Source organism: Mus musculus, chromosome 10 (assembly GCF_000001635.26).
Source record: "Mus musculus strain C57BL/6J chromosome 10, GRCm38.p6 C57BL/6J".
Classification (NCBI taxonomy): Eukaryota; Metazoa; Chordata; class Mammalia; order Rodentia; family Muridae; genus Mus; species Mus musculus.
Window position 1 is genome coordinate 97,749,988 of NC_000076.6, and position 15,258 is coordinate 97,765,245.

The 15,258-nt window shown below is 38.6% G+C and overlaps 2 long non-coding RNA genes across 2 annotated transcripts in view; one reads left to right on the forward strand and one right to left on the reverse strand.

Annotated features, from left to right (window-relative positions):
* Positions 1-3,715, forward strand: part of 4930525C09Rik (RIKEN cDNA 4930525C09 gene) — a 38,931-nt gene extending 35,216 nt beyond the window's left edge. The window contains exon 3 of the long non-coding RNA NR_130993.1: positions 3,377-3,715. This is a non-coding gene — a long non-coding RNA (RIKEN cDNA 4930525C09 gene). The remainder of the gene's footprint in view (positions 1-3,376) is intronic.
* The window catches only part of Gm10754 (predicted gene 10754), a 285,677-nt gene that overhangs the window by 68,574 nt on the left and 201,845 nt on the right, over positions 1-15,258 (reverse strand). Inside the window, exon 4 of the long non-coding RNA NR_033537.1 lies at positions 2,519-2,625. This is a non-coding gene — a long non-coding RNA (predicted gene 10754). The remainder of the gene's footprint in view (positions 1-2,518; positions 2,626-15,258) is intronic.

Below are 15,258 nucleotides of genomic sequence, written 5' to 3' on the forward strand. Positions count from 1 at the left end.
TTATATAATTGAGGTCCATCGTTTATTGTAGGCTGCCTTATGTTTGAAATTTTATTTTCAGTGAGATTATTCCTTATTACTTACTCTATTTAATTTAGCCCCAGTGAATTGAGAGCTAAAATGAAGAACAACAATAATTTTAAAGGCAATTTGGATGCAAACAAGAAAGATGGATAGATATACTACAATTCTTTGCCTTCTGGCTTTGTACAGTTGTATCACGGAATATTCCAGAGCAATCTGAACTCTGGTCTGTGCACCATCACTCTGGGTCATCCCTCCATACATTTCCTTCATGTAGACGTTCCGGTGCTAAAGTATGTATTCTACAAGTGTTGCAAGGTGTTAAAATACGACTCTGTACTCTGAAGGCTTTCCAACTGCACTTAAGAAACATTGTTCTCAGCGATTCGTGTCAGAGTAAAATCATATACAGAAGACACAGAAAGAAAACTCTAGAATAATCGATGCTAGGTGAAACCACGCACACATCTTGGCAGTGCCAGTTGCTTCTAATGATCCTTCTATGTCTTCTTCTTATAGACAGAGATCATCTGACAACTAATAAGTTAAATAGAATTTTTGTATTTCTCGAGGAATTAGACCTTATAGAGAAAAGTTGTGAAAGAATGGAGGAGTTCCAAGCACATGAAGTTATCACTGCTGTTCTTTGCAACCTTGGTAGTTTCTGTTTCCCTAGTTCTTAGCAGTGGCCTTCTCTTGCTCAACTTGATAAACAGAGGCTCTCTAAACCAGAAAACACTGGCCACACCATGAGGTCAAGGGAAATTGAGCACGTGCACTTCAGCAAAAAGCAACACCAGAGCCTGAACCATATCAGATAGTCACACTGCCCCATGTATAACATTAACATCCCATACCTGGCAAAAGTGCTTTGTTTCCTCCCCAAAACTGGAAATACATGATAAGCCTGGTCCCATGGCCTTATTGTGTCCTTCCCTTTCCCTCAAGAACTACTGTTTCTTTATGGAAATCAAGATCTAAAAAGTACCAACTTTTTCTTTCCTTTGTGCGATTTGAGGACTTAGGTTAGGATTTTGATTATTGCAGTTCAGTAAATCTTTCCTTATGAACACTCTGTCTCAGGGTTTCACATGACACGCCACTCAGTCAAGGACTGAGAATCAATGGCTGAGCAGGGAGTATGGATCTGTGATCTCTACTAAGCTGCTCTGTGCTCATGCCTGCCCTTGGCCAAAAAAACAAGAGCAGGCTTTTCCAATTCCATACATTTCTTACATACTAGTTCCACAGTAAAGAAGTGGCTTCCTTGCCAAAATATTCACCATCTCTAATTGTTTCCCAAGGTTAAACCTTTGAACATTGAGTTTATAAGTTTATTTTATTAAATTCATTAGTATCAACTATATTATCTATCTATCTACCTATCTATCTATCTATCTATCTATCTATCTATCTATCTATCTATCTATCTATCTATCTAATCTAATCTACCTAAATTGCATGTAATATTTATGATGTGTTTGGTCAAAAGAAAGCTTAGGGTAGTTAGGTTTTATTTCCTCCTTCCTCATATAGGTTCCAAGGACTTGGCTCAGGTCCTACAGCTTGATGACAAGTGTTCCTTACTAACTAAGCCATCCTGTCAAACCTTAAGTATATATTCTCGTTCTTTCAATTTTACTCCCAAACTTAGAGATGTTTGGAGAGTAAATAGAAGTCTTCCCTTGAAGAATTCATAATTGGGAATAACAAACAAGACATACATACAAAACAATAAAGAGAAAGCCACACGGGTATGTGTGTATATTTTCAAGCACTGATTTATATAATGGTATTTTGAAATCAGAAATTTAAAAAATATATACAAAGGGAAACAGTACTGTCACATAGTAGATTGACTGTGTGGGAAATTAAAAATTGTCTACTAGACTCCAGCTCTATAAACAAAGTTACTTCGTGTTCATATTGTGTTGGACATTAGAACTGATACCAGACCTGAAAGCCCATTCTTAACATGTTAGACCCCCTGTATTGAGCAAAGCGTGGCTTTGGTAATGAAGAGCAGGTATCTTTAGCTGATAAGAGGAATAAGTGTTTCAGACAAGCAGTGGGTAGACTTTGACAGGAGCAGCTAGTTTCAGGCTCTTACTATGATCTGTAGCATCAATACATCTACTGTGCATGTCATCTTCCTGATTCATGCTGAAATCAGAGGAAGAAACATGAAAGAGCAAAACAATAGGTAAACACTGGCTGAGTGAAAAGTACATGCAAAGGAGTCTATTTCCTACTTAACTTTACAGGCCTAAAAAGTGATAGGAGAGCCGGGTGGTGGTGGCGCATGCCTTTAATCCCAGCACTTGGGAGGCAGAGACAGGCGGATTTCTGAGTTCGAGGCTAGCCTAGTTTACAGAGTGAGTTCCAGGACAGCCAGGGCTATACAGAGAAAAACCCTGTCTTGAAAAAACAAAACAAAACAAAACAAAACAAAAACAAAAAAAAGAAAGAAAAAAATGATAGAAGTAATACTTACAGCTTATGTCTGACTAGGAAAGAAGCAAAGATGTATATTATATATTTTGAGTTCGAGTTTCCAGGTAAATGTCCATGATAAGTAGTTGTTCACTTTTATACTCTCACCTGAAAGGAACAACAAGCAGATCATTTAGATATCACTGTATTTTATGAATAAATATCTGTCAGGGGACTTTTTTTTTGTTTGAACAAATATTAAGACAATTTTAAATATTTGTTTTTTTATATCGTGATCGTTTTTTCACTGATTTCTAATCATATAAAACTAGTTCCACTGATTTTTTTCTGTTCAGTGAGTAAAATATTTATTTATGATATGCTTTGGGTTAAACACAATAATCAGTAAGGAAAATAAGGAAGTGAAAGGTTGTCACATTCTTCAACAAGGAGATAATTGATCAGTAGACCAAGGTAGGAGAAGATTCATATGCTGGAGACCAGTCTAAGAAACACACTGAATTTCAGGACACCATGTGGCACAATCTGAGCCCCCCAAAACACACACACACACACACACACACACACACACACACACACATACAAAGAGTGAAAAAAAGAAGGAAGACAGAAATAATGTTAAATGAAGATAGCACAAAACAATAACACATTTAAAAATATAAAATACAATATAATGTCATGTATCTTAATTATCCTTAATACATATTTAAGAAACCATATATAGAAATGAAATTTAACTAAGGCCAAATAATAAGCAAAAAAGAATATATAACATCCTATTTAAAACAAATAGAAGATGGTGCTAAATTTTATAAACCTTACTTGAAAATATTATTTTTATTTCTGTACCTTTGATGATGAACACTTAACATTCACAAATTAAATTTTACAATTTCAGAAACTATTCATTGAAAACGTGCCGCATACTGAAGCATTTACAGTTAGTTAAATGAGTATCTGTAAATAGCAAAGTGAATTTCACATATTGTGATGATTATTTGTGGAGAGAATTCTGCCTGGAGAACTGATTGAGCATGTGAAGATCAATGAAGACCTGAAGACTGTCCATTGTCCTTCCTAAAAGCACACACGAGAGGACAGCGACTTCAAGTTCAATCGGCACAGAAAAGTTAGCCATTGGTCCTGTGTCCTGATTGCCACGCAGCTCTGATGGGCAAAGAGTCATCCCTTTGGCCCTTTTACAAATCCCTCTTTTATTAAATGATGAGTATTCTCCATTATGAATCATTTGTTCTATGTGGCAAACGCAGTGGGAAGATAAGATGCTACTGACCCAAGAGGCAGACATCAAAGGATAATGGAGGATATGATGTGAGGTCAGGGGGAAACTGTAGTCATTGTAGCACTAAGATTCTGTATGGAAGCATAGAAAACTAAGCTTCCATTGGTAAATGAGGTTTTATAAGCAGGCAGAACCGTTCCCAGTTTTACAAAGAATCTGCAGGTACCTTGGTCAGCAGATGGCTTGCACCTGTGATCACATTAATACCTGTTGAAGGATGGCGAGATGGTTCAGTGGGTAAAGGTGCTTGCTGCCAAGTTTAATGACTTGGCTTCAATCTCTGGGACCCATATGCTGAAAAGAGAGAACCAACTCTGGCAAGCTGTCTCTGATTTCGAGATGTATGTGTTTGTGGGGTGTGTGTGTGTGTGTGTGTGTGTGTGTGTGTGTGCTTTATAAATGAGTGTATGGGCAAACGAGTTTGTGTTTGAGTCTGTGTGAATGTGTGTGTGAATAGTTTAGGTGTGAGTAGTATATGTGGCTGTGTGTGATTAAGTGTAGTGTGTGTGTGATTCTACGTGTTTCTGTAAGTGCATGTGTTCAAATGAGTATGTGTGTGAGTCTGTGAGTATATGTGTGGATACATTTGAATAGTTTGTGTGTGAATAGTGTATGTGGCTATATGTGAATAAATGTGGGATGTATGAGTCAGTACTTGTGTGTGAGTTTATGTTTTTTCATGAGTAAGCACACACACACACGTGTGTGTGTGTGTGTGTGTGTGTGTGTGTCAGTGTGAGTGTGTACATGCTGTGCTTGCATATCAAGAGTGAGCCCATGAAGCCATCTTCCTACTCGACACACCACATAACCACTTCCTCTCTATTGAAAAATCCCAGAATGAAAATTGCACTGATGAACACAAGTGGGAATCAGTTGAATGTTAGGTTTTACAGTCAGGGCTTCTCCATGTGTCTCTTCTCCATCTTCTATGACCATCTATGAACATGTTCTCTCTAGGACATGGTAGAGGAACCAAAAGGAAGGTGGAAAGGTGCAAGCTCTTATTAAAAACTGACTATTGTGCAACTGATCAAACCAAACCACACAAAGCTGTTGATGCTCCACAGAAGAACGGAAGCTTTATGGAAGCAACTCGAGAGTCACGTAGCAAAAATGAATTCACAGAGAAGGAGCAGGGACTAAAACTGCAGACAGAACTTCACCCTTCGTGTGTAATGGTTGAAAAGTCCTAGCCACTAAACCTTTCAGAATCATTTTCTGATTTTTTTTTCTGCTTTTTTTTTTTCCATTTTTTATTAGGTATTTAGCTCATTTACATTTCCAATGCTATACCAAAAGTCCCCCTTACCCACCCACCCCCACTCCCCTACCCACCCACTCCCCCCCTTTGGCCCTGGCGTTCCCCTGTACCGGGGCACACAAAGTCTGCGTGTCCAATGGGCCTCTCTTTCCAGTGATGGCCGACTAGGCCATCTTTTGATACATATGCAGCTAGAGTCAAGAGCTCAGGGGTACTGGTTAGTTCATAATGTTGTTCCACCTATAGGGTTGAAGATCCCTTTAGCTCCTTGGGTACTTTCTCTAGCTCCTCCATTGGGAGCCCTGTGATCCATCCATTAGCTGACTGTGAGCATCCACTTCTGTGTTTGCTAGGCCCCGGCATAGTCTCACAAGAGACAGCTACATCTGGGTCCTTTCGATAAAATCTTGCTAGTATATGCAATGGTGTCAGCGTTTGGATGCTGATTATGGGGTGGATCCCTGGATATGGCAGTCTCTACATGGTCCATCCTTTCATCTCAGCTCCAAACTTTGTTTCTGTAACTCCTTCCATGGGTGTTTTGTTCCCACTTCTAAGGAGGGGCATAGTGTCCACACTTCAGTCTTCATTTTTCTTGAGTTTCATGTGTTTAGGAAATTGTATCTTATATCGTGGGTATCCTAGGTTTTGGGCTAATATCCACTTATCAGTGAGTACATATTGTGTGAGTTCCTTTGTGATTGTGTTACCTCACTCAGGATGATGCTCTCCAGGTCCATCCATTTGGCTAGGAATTTCATAAATTCATTCTTTTTAATAGCTGAGTAGTACTCCATTGTGTAGATGTACCACATTTTCTGTATCCATTCCTCTGTTGAGGGGCATCTGGGTTCTTTCCAGTTTCTGGCTATTATAAATAAGGCTGCTATGAACATAGTGGAGCATGTGTCCTTCTTACCAGTTGGGGCTTCTTCTGGATATATGCCCAGGAGAGGTATTGCTGGATCCTCCGGTAGTACTATGTCCAATTTTCTGAGGAACCGCCAGACTGATTTCCAGAGTGGTTGTACAAGCCTGCAATCCCACCAACAATGGAGGAGTGTTCCTCTTTCTCCACATCCTCGCCAGCATCTGCTGTCACCTGAATTTTTGATCTTAGCCATTCTCACTGGTGTGAGGTGGAATCTCAGGGTTGTTTTGATTTGCATTTCCCTGATGATTAAGGATGTTGAACATTTTTTCAGGTGCTTCTCTGCCATTCGGTATTCCTCAGGTGAGAATTCTTTGTTCAGTTCTGAGCCCCATTTTTTAAGGGGGTTATTTGATTTTCTGAGGTCCACCTTCTTGAGTTCTTTATATATGTTGGATATTAGTCCCCTATCTGATTTAGGATAGGTAAAGATCCTTTCCCAGTCTGTTGGTGGTCTTTTTGTCTTATAGACAGTGTCTTTTGCCTTGCAGAAACTTTGGAGTTTCATTAGGTCCCATTTGTCAATTCTCGATCTTACAGCACAAGCCATTGCTGTTCTGTTCAGGAATTTTTCCCCTGTGCCCATATCTTCAAGGCTTTTCCCCACTTTCTCCTCTATAAGTTTCAGTGTCTCTGGTTTTATGTGAAGTTCCTTGATCCACTTAGATTTGACCTTAGTACAAGGAGATAAGTATGGATCGATTCGCATTCTTCTACATGATAACAACCAGTTGTGCCAGCACCAATTGTTGAAAATGCTGTCTTTCTTCCACTGGAATGTTTTGGCTCCCTTGTCGAAGATCAAGTGACCATAGGTGTGTGGGTTCATTTCTGGGTCTTCAATTCTATTCCATTGGTCCACTTGTCTGTCTCTATACCAGTACCATGCAGTTTTTATCACAATTGCTCTGTAGTAAAGCTTTAGGTCAGGCATGGTGATTCCACCAGAGGTTCTTTTATCCTTGAGAAGAGTTTTTGCTATCCTAGGTTTTTTGTTATTCCAGATGAATTTGCAAATTGCTCCTTCTAATTCGTTGAAGAATTGAGTTGGAATTTTGATGGGGATTGCATTGAATCTGTAGATTGCTTTTGGCAAGATAGCCATTTTTACAATGTTGGTCCTGCCAATCCATGAGCATGGGAGATCTTTCCATCTTCTGAGATCTTCTTTAATTTCTTTCTTCAGGGACTTGAAGTTTTTATCATACAGATCTTTCACTTCCTTCGTTAGAGTCACGCCGAGATATTTTATATTATTTGTGGCTATTGAGAAGGGTGTTGTTTCCCTAATTTCTTTCTCAGCCTGTTTATTCTTTGTGTAGAGAAAGGCCATTGACTTGTTTGAGTTAATTTTATATCCAGCTACTTCACCGAAGCTGTTTATCAGGTTTAGGAGTTCTCTGTTGGAATTTTTAGGGTCACTTATATATACTATCATATCATCTGCAAAAAGTGATATTTTGACTTCCTCTTTTCCAATTTGTATCCCCTTGATCTCCTTTTGTTGTCGAATTGCTCTGGCTAATACTTCAAGTACTATGTTGAAAAGGTAGGGAGAAAGTGGGCAGCCTTGTCTAGTCCCTGATTTTAGTGGGATTGCTTCCAGCTTCTCTCCATTTACTTTGATGTTGGCTACTGGTTTGCTGTAGATTGCTTTTATCATGTTTAGGTATTGGCCTTGAATTCCTGATCTTTCCAGAACTTTTATCATGAATGGGTGTTGGATCTTGTCAAATGCTTTTTCTGCATCTAACGAGATGATCATGTGGTTTTTGTCTTTGAGTTTGTTTATATAATGGATTACATTGATGGATTTTCATATATTAAACCATCCCTGCATCCCTGGAATAAAACCTACTTGGTCAGGATGGATGATTGCTTTAATGTGTTCTTGGATTCGGTTAGCGAGAATTTTATTAAGGATTTTTGCATCGATGTTCATAAGAGAAATTGGTCTGAAGTTCTCTATCTTTGTTGGATCTTTCTGTGGTTTAGGTATCAGAGTAATAGTGGCTTCATAAAATGAGTTGGGTAGAATACCTTCTACTTCTATCTTGTGAAAAAGTTTGTGCAGAACTGGAGTTAGATCTTCTTTGAAGGTCTGATAGAACTCTGCACTAAACCCGTCTGGTCCTGGGCTTTTTTTGGCTGGGAGACTATTAATAACTGCTTCTATTTCTTTAGGGGATATGGGACTGTTTAGAAGGTCAACTTGATCCTGATTCAACTTTGGTACCTGGTATCTGTCTAGAAATTTGTCCATTTCGTCCAGGTTTTCCAGTTTTGTTGAGTATAGCCTTTTGTAGAAGGATCTGATGGTGTTTTGGATTTCTTCAGGATCTGTTGTTATGTCTCCCTTTTCATTTCTGATTTTGTTAATTAGGATTTTGTCCCTGTGCCCTTTAGTGAGTGTAGCTAAGGGTTTATCTATCTTGTTGATTTTCTCAAAGAACCAACTCCTCGTTTGGTTAATTCTTTGAATAGTTCTTCTTGTTTCCACTTGGTTGATTTCACCCCTGAGTTTGATTATTTCCTGCCGTCTACTCCTCTTGGGTGAATTTGCTTCCTTTTTTTCTAGAGCTTTTAGATGTGTTGTCAAGCTGCTAGTATGTGCTCTCTCCCGTTTCTTCATGGAGGCACTCAGAGCTATGAGTTTCCCTCTTAGAAATGCTTTCATTGTGTCCCAAAGGTTTGGGTACGTTGTGGCTTCATTTTCATTAAACTCTAAAAAGTCTTTAATTTCTTTCTTTATTCCTTCCTTGACCAAGGTATCATTGAGAAGAGTGTTGTTCAGTTTCCATGTGAATGTTGGCTTTCTGTTATTTATTTTGTTATTGAAGATCAGCCTTAGTGCATGGTGATCTGATAGGATACATGGGACAATTTCAATATTTTTGAATCTGTTGAGGCCTGATTTGTGACCTATTATGTGGTCAATTTTGGAGAAGGTACCATGAGGTGCTGAGAAGAAGGTATATCCTTTTGTTTTAGGATAAAATGTTCTGTAGATATCTGTCAGATCCATTTGTTTCATCACTTCTGTTAGTTTCAGTGTGTCCCTGTTTAGTTTCTGTTTCCATGATCTGTCCATTGGTGAAAGTGGTGTGTTGAAGTCTCCCACTATTATTGTGTGAGGCGCAATGTGTGCTTTGAGCTTTACTAAAGTTTCTTTAGTGAATGTGGCTGCTCTTGTATTTGGAGCATAGATATTCAGAATTGAGAGTTCCTCTTGGAGGATTTTACCTTTGATGAGAATGAAGTGTCCCTCCTTGTCTTTTTTGATGACTTTGGGTTGGAAGTCAATCTTATCAGATATTAGGATGGCTACTCCTGCTTGTTTCTTCATACCATTTGCTTGGAAAATTGTTTTCCAGCCTTTCATTCTGAGGTAGTGTCTATCTTTTTCTCTGAGATGAGTTTCCTGTAAGCAGCAAAATGTTGGGTCTTGTTTGTGTAGCCAGTTTGTTAGTCTATGTCTTTTTATTGGCGAGTTGAGACCATTGATGTTAAGAGATATTAAGGAAAAGTAATTGTTGCTTCCTGTTATTTTAGTTGTTAAAGGTGGCATTCTGTTCTTGTGGCTGTCTTCTTTTAGGTTTGTTGAGGGATTACCTTCTTGTTTTTTCTAGGGCGTTGTTCCCGTTCTTGTATTGGTTTTTTTCTGTTATTATCCTTTGAAGGGCTGGATTCGTGGAGAGATAATGCGTGAATTTGGTTTTGTCATGGAATACTTTGGTTTCTCCCTCTATGATAATTGAGAGTTTGGCTGGGTATAGTAGTCTGGGCTGCAGTTTGTGTTCTCTTAGTGTCTGTATAACATCTGTCCAGGCTCTTCTGGCTTTCATAGTCTCTGGTGAAAAATCTGGTGTAATTCTGATAGGCTTGCCTTTATATGTTACTTGACCTTTTTCCCTTACTGCTTTTAGTATTCTATCTTTATTTAGTGCATTTGATGTTCTGATTATTATGTGTCGGGAGGAATTTCTTTTCTGGTCCAGTCTATTTGGAGTTCTGTAGGCTTCTTGTATGTTCATATGCATCTCATTCTTTAGATTTGGGAAGTTTTCTTCAATAATTTTGTTGAAGATGTTTGCTGGACCTTTGAGTTGAAAATCTTCATTCTCATCCACTCCTATTATCCGTACGTTTGGTCTTCTTATTGTGTCCTGGATTTCCTGGATATTTTGAGTTAGGATCTTTTTGCATTTTCCATTTTCTTTGATTGTTGTGCCGATGTTCTCTATGGAATCTTCTGCACCTGAGATTCTCTCTTCCATCTCTTGTATTCTGTTGCTGATGCTCAAATCTATGGTTCCAGATTTCTTTCCTAGGGTTTCTATCTCTAGTGTTGCCTCGCTTTGAGTTTTCTTTATTGTGTCTACTTCCCTTTTTAGGTCTAGTATGGTTTTGTTCATTTCCATCACCTGTTTGTATGTTTTTTCCTCTTTTTCTGTAAGGACTTCTACCTGTTTGATTGTGTTTTCCTGTTTTTCTTTAAGGACTTGTAACTCTTTAGCAGTGTTCTCCTGTATTTCTTTAAGTGATTTATTAAAGTCCTTCTTGATGTCCTCTACCATCATCATGAGATATGCTTTTAAATCTAGGTCTAGGTTCTCAGGTGTGTTGGGGTTACCTGGACTGGGCGAAGTGGGTGTGCTGGGTTCTGGTGATGGTGAGTGGTCTTGGTTCCTGTTAGTAAGATTCCTCCGTTTACCTTTCGCCATCTGGTAATCTCTGGAGTTAGTAGTTATAGTTGACTCTGTTTAGAGATTGTTCTTCTGGTGATTCTGTTACCGTCTATCAGCAGACCTGGGAGACAGATTCTCTCCTCTGAGTTTCAGTGCTCAGAGCACTCTCTGCTGGCAAGCTCTCTTACAGGGAAGGTGCGCAGATATCTTGTATTTGGGCCTCCTCCTGGCCGAAGAAGAAGGCCCAAAACAGGACCTTTCTCAGACACTGTGTTGCTTTGGCAGTTCCCAGGTGGTACAGACTCTCACCTAAGCAGACTAAATTCCTAAGTTCCTTGGAGTCCCAGGACCAAGATGGCGACCGCTGCTGCTGTGGCTTAGGCCGCCTCCCCAGCCGGGTGGGCACCTGTCCTCCGGTCCGGAAGGTGGCCGGCTGTCCCCGGCCCACACAGGGTGCTGCCTCAGCGCCTCTGTGCTTCTGCCTGTTCCAGAAGCTGTCAGGTTCTCTGGCGCACCCTCTCACCTGTTCAGACTAATTTCCTAAGTTCGGCGGGTCCTGGACCAAGATCTTTTTCTGCTTTTTAAAAGAATGAATTATACCTTCCCATGAATGGGTTTTGAACCTTCATGTATATCTTTTTTTTTCCATTGCAATCAGTGCCCACAGAGGCAGAAGGGGGAGTATCTAACCCTTTGGGAGTGGAGTTACAGAGGACTGTGAGTTGCCACATGGGTACTGGGAATTCAACCTGGGTCTCCTGAAAGAGTAAGCAAAGGTTTGAGCATCTGAACCATCTTTGCAGCTCCCTATTTGTCTGCGTTTTTTCCACTCAAATATGTTTGTCTAGCTACTAGTGAACACATTTATCTTCTGACTAGATCAAATAAATCTAACACCACTTTGGATTAAAAGTTTCTTAAATTCTCAATTTGTGGTAAGTTCTATTATTTTAAAATGTTAAACTCTTTCCACAAAGGGAAACACTTTAAATACAAGAGAAGGATGATAATTTAAAACATGTCTTTTACTTGCCAACTGTATTGAAGTCTCTGACACAGTTACCATTTCAAATTGGGAATTGTTTTAATGTAACTTCAGACAATTTAGTGTGTGCAGACATAGATAGTAATGCATAACAGCTCTGTTTATAGAAAATGTGGTGTGTATTTGTCTTTCTCTGATGTAGGTTTCCATTGTCTGTGTGCAGAAATGTTAATTATTATGAAAGGATTAGAGGAATTAAAATAATTATTAGAAGAATAAGTAATAAATAGACACTGATGATGACATTTTTACAGATCCACAAATGATTCATTCACTAAATTCATTTTTAAATAATAATTTTAATCATTTACATTTCAAATGATATTTTCCTACCCAGTTGGTTACCCCTCCACAAGCCCCACATCCCATCCCTCTTCTCTACCCTTGCTTTTGCCTCTATAAGGGTGTTTTTCCAACCACTCAGTCACTCCCGTCTCATCAGTCTAGAATGACCCTGTGCTGGGACATCAAGCCTCCACAGGACTAAAGGCCTCTCCTCCCATTGATGGCAGATAAAGCAACCCTCTGCTACATATCTGGAGACATGGATCCCTTCATGCATACTCTTTGGTTAATGGCTTAGTCTCTGGGTGCTCTGAGTGGTCCAATTAGTTGATGTTGTTCTTCCTATGGGGTTGTAATCCCCTTCAGCTGTTTCAGCCCTTCCCTAACTTTTCCCTTGGGATTCCTGGGCTCAGTCCAATGGTTGGCTCTGAGTTGGCATCTGTATTGGTCAGGTGCTGGTAGGAAGATCTACCACATAACTCAGCTAATTCATGTAGAACCTTTAGATTGCCATCAGTTTCACTCAATTCTCAACTAATTCATTTCGGTATAATTTTAGTTTTAAAAACTGTTATTAACTGATTTTCATGTAACTATTTTATTGAAAGTGACATTGCAAGCAGCCACTTCATGCATCTTCTGTTTGTTAGGTTTTGGCCTTGATCCTTATGGTTCATGTTTTTTCTTCCAGACCTGAGAGTCCTCCTAAAGATGGCTCACCTTGAGAATGATTATATGATTTTAATTACATTCACCTTTGCTTAGCTTATCCTGAAATGTTCTCAATTACTGAATCTCCTGTGTTGGTCAAAATAACGGGAAACATGATGCTGAGACATGAATACAGGTTTGCAGAATCTCAAGTTTCTATTGAGCTCATTCCCTGTGAATGTTGAGAACATCATGGAATACTGCACAGCGTTGCATGTCTATTCCACAAAGACATTTTTGCTTTATTTTAAAAGCTGGTAATTATAATTCATTTTTCAAACATCTTCTTGACATTCTTATCCAAGCGTATGAAACTGTGAAAATTTTAATTTCTCATCAATCATTTATCTATATTTATACTTATGATAAAACTTCTTTATAGAATAAAACTAATTTTATCCATGAATCAAATTAATGTGATTGTCTGTGACCCAAAATGGTCAAAAATAAAATGAGGGATTAATTCATCATTCCATGCACTTAATTTGTCAAGAAAACGATTCTTCATAATGTAAATAATCATTGGCTAGCCCTCTTTGCTCATGGCCTTTCCCCTTCCTACTCTCCTTTGTACCACACTCGCTCATGTCCAGACTCATTCTCCCTTTGTATAAATCAGGGCAGTAACAGCAGTAACAATAATCATTAGCCCTCAGTAATAATGTACATCCTTCTGTCAGGAAGAACTTGGCATATTCTGTCTCATCTAATAATTTGGATAGTTGTCAGTCATTGTTCTAGTGTTCAACAAATGAGTCAGTCACTATGGCCTAAAAAGCAATGCTGGGATTTAAATACAACTTTACAGTTGGGTAAATTGATTCACAGACACATAGTATTTGGAATAAGGGAACTAAGATACCTTGTAACAATGCAAAGAGTCTATTGATGTAAGTTTGACTCTCCCACCTTAGCCAGTAACAACCATGACCGTGTAAGACATTCTTGGAAACTTCCAAGCCAAAGTAGTAGAATGCTAGATTAAAATATTCACTTAAAATTTCATATTGGAGCAAAATGAATTACTGTCTCTTTAAAATGTTTTTATGCACCAGTAAGATTGTGTTTATCTAGAAAATTGTCCATTTCATCCAGATTTCCCATTTCTGCTGAGTACAGGCGTTTGTAGTAGGATCTGATGAATTTTTGAATTTCCTCAGTTTCTGTTGTCATGTCTCCCTTTTTATTTCTGATTTTGTTAATTTAGATACTGTCTCTGTGCCCTCTTGTTAGTCTGGCTAAGGGTTTATCTATTTTGTTGATATTCTCAAAAAACAAAACAAAACAAAACAAAAACAAAAACAAAAACAACTCTTGGTTTTGTTGATTCTTCCTATAGTTCTTTTTGTTTCCACTTGGTTGATTTCAGCCCTGAGTTTGAGTATTTCCTGCTGTCTATTCTTCTTGGGTGAATTTGCTTCTTTTTGTTATAGAACTTTCAGGTATGCTGTCAAGCTGCTAGTGTATGCTCTCTCCAATTACTTTTTGGAGGCACTCAGAGCTATGAATTTTCTTCCTACACTACTTTCAAGGTGTCCCATCAGTTTGGGTAGGATGTGCCTTCATTTTCACTAAATTCTAAAAAGTCTTCAATTTCTTACTTTACTTCTTTCTATACCAAGTTATAATTGAGTAGAGCTTTGTTCAGCTTCCATGTGAATGTGGGGTTTCTGTTTTTTTTTTTTTTTTGGTTTGGTTTTGTTTTGTTTTTTGTTTTGTTTTGTATTTGTTTTTGTATTTGTTTTTGTTTTGTTTCTGTTTGTTTTTGTTTTTGTTATTGAAGACCAGCATTATTCCATGGTGATCTGATAGGATGCATACGATTACTTCAATCTTCTTGTATCTGTTGAGGCCTGTTTTGTGACTGATTATATGGTCAGTTTTTGGAGAAAGTGCCATGATGTGCTGAGAAAAGGGTGTATTGTTTGTTTTAGGATGGAATGTACTCTCTCTCTCTCTCTCTCTCTCTCTCTCTCTCTCTCACACACACACACACACACACACACACACACACACATATATTAGATATATACATATATATGTATGTATGTTAAATCCATTTGGTTCATAGCTTCTGTTAGTTTCACTGTGTCTCTCTTAATTTCTGTTTCCATGATGTATCCATTGGGAAAAGACCTTCACCAAGACCTTCATCAATGGTACATCCCATAGAGGGCTAATATCCAATATATACAAAGAACTCAAGTTAGACCCCAGAGAACTAAATAACCCTATTAAAAGTGGGTAAAGAGCTAAACAAAGAATTCCCAACTGAGGAATATCAAATGGCCAAGAAGCACCTAAAGAAATGTTTAACATTCTTAGTTATCAGGGAAATGCAAATGAAAACAACCCTGAGATTCCACCTCGCACCAGTCAGAATTGCTAAAATCAAAAACTCAGATGACAGCAGATGCTGGTAAAGATGTGGAGAAAGAAGAACACCCCTCCATTGCTGGTGGGATTACAAGCTGGTACAAGCCCTCTGGAAATCAGTCTGTCGGTTCCTCAGAAAATTGGACATACTACTACCTGAGGACCCAGCTATACCCC